The sequence below is a fragment of the Panthera tigris genome (genome assembly GCF_018350195.1).
Source record: "Panthera tigris isolate Pti1 chromosome A1 unlocalized genomic scaffold, P.tigris_Pti1_mat1.1 chrA1_random_Un_scaffold_72, whole genome shotgun sequence".
Lineage (NCBI taxonomy): Eukaryota > Metazoa > Chordata > Mammalia > Carnivora > Felidae > Panthera > Panthera tigris.
Window position 1 is genome coordinate 67,442 of NW_024962144.1, and position 6,000 is coordinate 73,441.

Consider the following 6,000-nt stretch of genomic DNA (forward strand, 5'->3'; position numbering starts at 1 on the left):
AAGCTCCAGAGAGCATTGCTTTCCGTTCATGATCCTTCGTGAACTTCTCAAAGCACGATCACACAGCATCGGCTCCTTGGATGCACTTGCTATTCACAAAACACCCCCGAGGCAGGTTTTGTTCTGTCCCCGTTTTGCAGATGAAGACACTGAGGCATTGGGGGCCGGGCGGGTATCAGGAATGGTTTATGAAGACCCCCCCGGCCAGTGCAACTCAGTGGTGTGGAGAGGATCCAGGTCTTAGTCAGGACCCCTGTTCAGAGTCCCAGATCTTCTGCTCCCCGCCCGTGTGATCTTAAGTAAGTCGCTTAACCCCTCCGTGACTCCGTTTCTCCATCTCCAACATTAGGGAATGGGAGTTGGACCTCCATCATTTCAACTGTCTGATTTCCCTATGTGGCAGATCAGGGCACCGACCCTGAAGGCCCCGGTACTATCTGCCTTCGCCAGGGCCCAGAGCGAATGGAGTCAGAAGTCCCAGAAGAGAGAAGCCAGGAGGACTGGCTGTCGCTGCGAATGATGGCTGATGTCAGACCCCGCCCCTTGGGGCTCCACCTGTCCCACAGCCAGGCTGCCTGCAGCGGTCTCCAGTCCTAGCCCTGAGGTCTGGCTCTGCCCAGATCCCAGCGGGCATCCACCGTACCAGGCACGTCCCTGGAACAGTCTCCCCCCACCCACCCCGACACTTAGGAGCTTCCCAGGGCCCTGGCTTTCCCTCCGCTGGCAAAACTCGATAAGCTCGTGGTGCCGTCTTTGTACTTCCTGCCCCCACCCAGTCTCAGGGGCAGGTGACACACAGAGGCTGGATGGTGAGCAGGTCCTGGCCCCAGACCTCACCCGAGGCAGGCCGCGTCCTTTCTCTGGGCCTCGGTTTCCTCACTTACATTGTTACAAAATCAAAAGGCAGACAGATCAAGGGAAAGAGCTATTCCTTCGTTCAGCACACACTCTTTTATTAATTCCTTCTCGGGGCCAAATTGTCTGCCAGGGCCTGAGACACTAAGGAGCAAATCCCATGTCCACCCTCGGGTCACTCCCAGTCTGGCTTTTTCCCTGGCGTCAGGGCTGTGAGGAGCCACAGGCATCTCTGGAGCTGGACCAGTCATGGCAGCCTCCGGTAGGACATGGCAGCTCAGAGAGCCTTGGCGGGTGAGAAGGAACTCTTGAGAGTTCAAGAGGCGGTGACCCACGAGCCAGACACCCACAAATGGACTTTATTTGGCCTGCATGGAATTAGCCCTAACAGGGCATTTTAAGTTTGAATTTATTGTAGACGTGTAAAAACTGAGAGCTTTCAGGGAAAAATCTGGATTTCTGACTTCTGAGAAAACAGAGCTCTCATTCCTACAGAGCAACACTTGTCTGTTTAGACTGCGTGGTTCCCACCCCTCCGTCCCACCTGACCATCCTCCCCACCTCTTCCCACAAGCCATCCCCATGTCCCCATCCCCATCCGTGGAACCTCCAATAGCCCAGTGGCTCAGGCCAGAAACCCAGGCATCATCTCTGGCTGGACTTTCTGTCTCACCCCTTATTGTATCCATCAGCAATCCCTACTGGCTCTCTGCTTTGAGAACGTTTCAGTTACTCCTCCCCACCATCTGGGCCACCCCCCGGGTTGCTCCCTCTTTCTTCCCTCTTTCTTCCCGCCCTCTTTCTTCCCGCCCTCATCAGCTGGTATATAAACTATATTAACTCTCCTTTCCTTCCTTCCTTCTTTTCTCTCCAAAATATTTGTGATCACTTATAGGAAATACCTACAATAAATAAAATAAAATATCCGGAACAGGGTAAGCACAATATAGAATAGAATGCCGTGACCTACGGGAAAAAAATAGAATGGAACAGAGATAAACAGGGTCCTGAGGTCATTCTTTTGAGCTAAACATTACTAAGCTTCCTGGCAGCCAAAGAGAAAGGGGAAACCTAGCCCCTCAGCCCACACGGACTGTGATAGGACATCATCATTACAATGGCCATAGTTGCCTTTGCTGCTGAGTGAGAGTGTCTGGGACCTTGGGCCTTTGGCCTGAACAGGTGTGTGGGGGAAGGTGAGAGACATTGCAGAGATAGGCCTGGGGCCTGGTTTTAGGAGAACGGGGCAGACAGAGAGGGCGGAGGCATTCTCTTGGATGGGGATGTGGCTGACTATGGGAGTAGAGAGAGGAGAGCTCACTCCAGGGGTGAGTCAGCGGCCACCTGTCCCTCCTTAGACCCTGGGATAGGCCGCCTTGGGTGGGGACCTTGGAGGTCAGGCCAGACAGGGGGTGAGTCCCCGGGCTCCGGCAAGAGCACTGTGTGCCTTTCCCTACAACCTCAGCTGGATTTCCCTGTGTCTCATTCTCTCCTGTGGTTTCCAGGGACTGGCACTATGGAAACCTCGAGGGCTGTTTACAGGATGCAGGGGGCCCAGCACTGGGAGGCCCAGCCGTGCTCTGCCAGGGGCTCTCCCGTGCTCAGGAGGAGTTGCACAGCCTCACAGAGCCCGGCAGACCAGCCTCTCCGTGCCTCACTTGCCACATGTACAGCACAGGGGTAAAGGCACAGGGGCTAACTACCAGTCAGGACTGTGGGGTAGAGCCTCGCGTGGCTCGTGGTAAGTCCTCCAAGAGTGTTTTTTGGCCTGGTGGCCCGACAGCATCGCAGGGCTGGAAGGCAGCCCTGGGTGGGTGCAGACATCGTAATTGGCACCGGGTTGGCCCCCAAACCCGCACTTAGCACCTGTAAGGACAGGGCACCTCCATGGTTAGCTGGGGAGGACGGCCCTTAGGGGGCTCCGGGAGACTTGCTCTGCTCTCCGGACCCCCCCACCCCATCTTGTTAGGAGGCCCCCGAGAGGGTGGAGGCTGCTCCCCGAGGCAGACAAACAGAGGGGCAGAGCAGGCCCTCGGCGGAATCCCAGCCCCCTCAGCTGCCAGGGAAGACCTGAGTCAGCAGGTCTGCGGCCTGAGGCGGGGCTGGCGGCAGCCACAGTGACAAATTGGAGGGTTGCGATCGCACAGCACAGAGTTTTTCACTTGCGTCTTCAGATTCCCCTCCGCCTGGGTCTGTCGCCCCCGGCCCGGACCCGCTCACATCTGGAAAAGCAAGAGGTGTGTGCGGGGAGCGGGCTGCTGGCCGGCCAGCCCTGGCCCCTTGCCCAGGGGTTCAGCGACTGCAGCCCAGAAGCCGCGGACGGGGTCTCTGGGACTTCAGCCCCAGGCCTCCGAGAGAGGACACCACAGCTAGGAGCCCGGCACGCCGAGGCCCAGAGCGCAACGGTAGGTTGTATGAGGTACATTTTGGGGCGAGTTGCTAGACCCCCTCTGGGCCCGTTTCCTTGGGCAGCGGGTAATGAGAGGAGAACGGTGCCAGCTAGGTGCTCCTTGGGAAACTCACAGATGGGTTCTGTTGGCCCAGCGCCCGGCGGAGCGTCTCCCTGTGATGCCCGCTCCCTTCTTCCCTCTCAGCCTCAGTGTTGAAGAGGCGTAGTGATGGAGTAGGGAGGACACGGGCTTGGCAGTCAGGCCTGCCTGGGTTCGAAACCCGGCACAGTTGCTTTCTAATGTGTAAGTGACTTTTAGGGCTGTTCTGGGATGAAAGGAGTCGGGCCTGTGGGCCTGCCGGGGAAGGGTCGGTGTGCGCGGTGGCCGTGTCTCTGAGCACCCACCTCCAGGGCCCTGTCTGTCGGAAGCCTTAGTCTGTGGTATTGGTAATCCTCAGCCTCCGGGGCCAGGCTGGAAAATCACTTTTGCATCTGGTGTTATTTTGGGAAGGAGAGATCGTTTTGTGCCTTGAGGGCCCATGGGACATTTGAGCTGCCTGGTGGGCAGAGGCAGCCCGCTTGGGGTGCCGGTGGGGGGTGGGGCGGGCAGGGGGCTCTGCTGAGCAAGCCCCGCCCCCACCCCTCCCCCACTGTGGTGTGTCTGAGGAGGAGCCCCTGGGAGCAGCTGGCAGCGGGTCTCTGGAAGCTTCCAGGGCGCTTCCCTGACAATTAGCCATCTGATGCCCCTCCGCGGGAGGCCCTGTGTGCACACACCTCCTGGAACACAGAGCTCACCGCCTCCCAGCCTGGACCATGCCTGGGCACCTCTGATACAAGGAAATACTTTCCCACTTGGAGCTGACACCCGTCTTCCGATGATGCACCCCCCCCACACCCGCAACACACACACCCACACACACCGGGAGGGCGCGGCCCTACTCTCAGGGCCCCCAACTCATCCGCTTTGCCGTCCTGGGAGAGCCTGCAGTGGCCAGGATTCCCTGAGGCTGCGGATGGGGTCTCCGGTCCCTTCCCCACCTCCTTCCCCTTCTGGACAGGCCCAGATGATCCCTGTCCCTCCCTGAGCAGAGTCTGGGGCTGAGTATGGGATGGGGCAGGAGCTCCTGGGCAGGACTGCCACCTCCCTAAGCACACATGGATCCTTCTGGCAGCTGCTTTACCCTTTCATACATGGGACTTACTGCCTCAGCCCTGTCCTCCCCCCGCCCCCGCCCTTCCCCATCCCCCCCTTCCAGTCTTTGTGTGGGGTTCAACACCTACTCTGTCCCTGGCACTGTGTCGGATGCTCATGTACAGCCTCCCATCCAGCCAGCTAAGGTCTACCCGTGAAGGCCACTATTCCACTGGACAGAGGAGGAACCTGGGGCTCCAGAGCCTCGAGTTACTGATCCCCATGCTGGGTCACTTGGTGAGGGCCGCACATGTCCTCTGAGCCGGGCAGGGAGATTGGGCATCTCGCTGGAAAAAGGCTTCGTTCGGCCAGCGAGTAAATATTTGCTGGGCCCCTGCTCTGCATCAGGCCCGTGCCAGAGCCCTGGGAATATGGCAAGGAGTAAGGTGGCGGACCAGGCCTCATGGAGCCGAACATTCGGGGCGGGGGTTGAGGGGGGTGGACAGAAACAGTAAACAGAGCAAAAGGATGAAGGTGCCTTCGGCCAGGGATTCAAGGAAAAGGATAAAACCGGGAAGGCTTATCGAGGGAGGGGAGCAGAGAGGGCACGTGACCTGGGTGGTGAGGAAAGGCCTGTCCCAGCTGCACACTGGCTGATGAGCAGACAAATGAAATGGGGTCTGTCCACACGACGGAGTGCCATGCAGCCAAGAAGAGAAATTAAGTGGTGCCCTGTGTCACAGCACAGAGCAGCCCTTGGAAACGTTATGCTAAGAGAGAAGCCGCTGCCACAGAACACAGGCCTCGGGGTGGCACAAAACCAACTCTGCCTCTTCCCAGCTGTGTGGCTTCGGTGATGTTGCCTCCCCTGTCTGAGCCTTCATTTTCCCATCCATGAAATGGGGCTCCCCGGAGGGGATATGAAGCTTGGCCAGGTGACTTATGCCTATTAGATGCCCCAACAAGTGACAGCTGTCAACATCAGCATCATCACTGCCGCTTCTCTTTGGAGAGCTACTGAGTTAAAGTGGCTCCTCGCGGTTTTCTTTTTCAGTGGCTTCTGGAACTGCATGGCTTTTTGTGCAACCCCCGTCCTTGAGGGTGAGGCATGGTCCTAGCTGCTCTGACTTTAATGTCCTTTTATGCTTTATTTGAACGTAGCCATGGCTTCCCTGCTTCTTGATGGAGAGGGTCATTCTTTCCGTTTTCTTTCCTTGGTTTGCCGCTTTCCTAACATGGTGACAGTCTAATCTGAACTGAAGGCCCAGATGCAGACGCATAGCAAGAGTCCCTCCTTGTTTGTCTGGATGGGGAAACTATGACCACATTTGTTTTTTCCTCTTTGCTCAAAGGTCAGTGTAGTAATAATAATAATAGCATTCCGTCCCCATTTGGGGAACAGTTGGGGAAAGGTTATGTGACTTGCCCAGGGTCACTGGCCGGCAGGTCTTAGAGCTAGGATTTTGCACTCAGTCCGCCTGGCTTTGGGGTCTGTGTTCTTCTTTAGGCAGCCCTTGCCTCCTCTGGGATTAAATAACCTTTAACAAAATATGTCACGTCACAATGGAGTCTTTTGCATCTTTCCCAAGCCATGGAACAGGTGTGTCTGGTATCCCCTGATGTC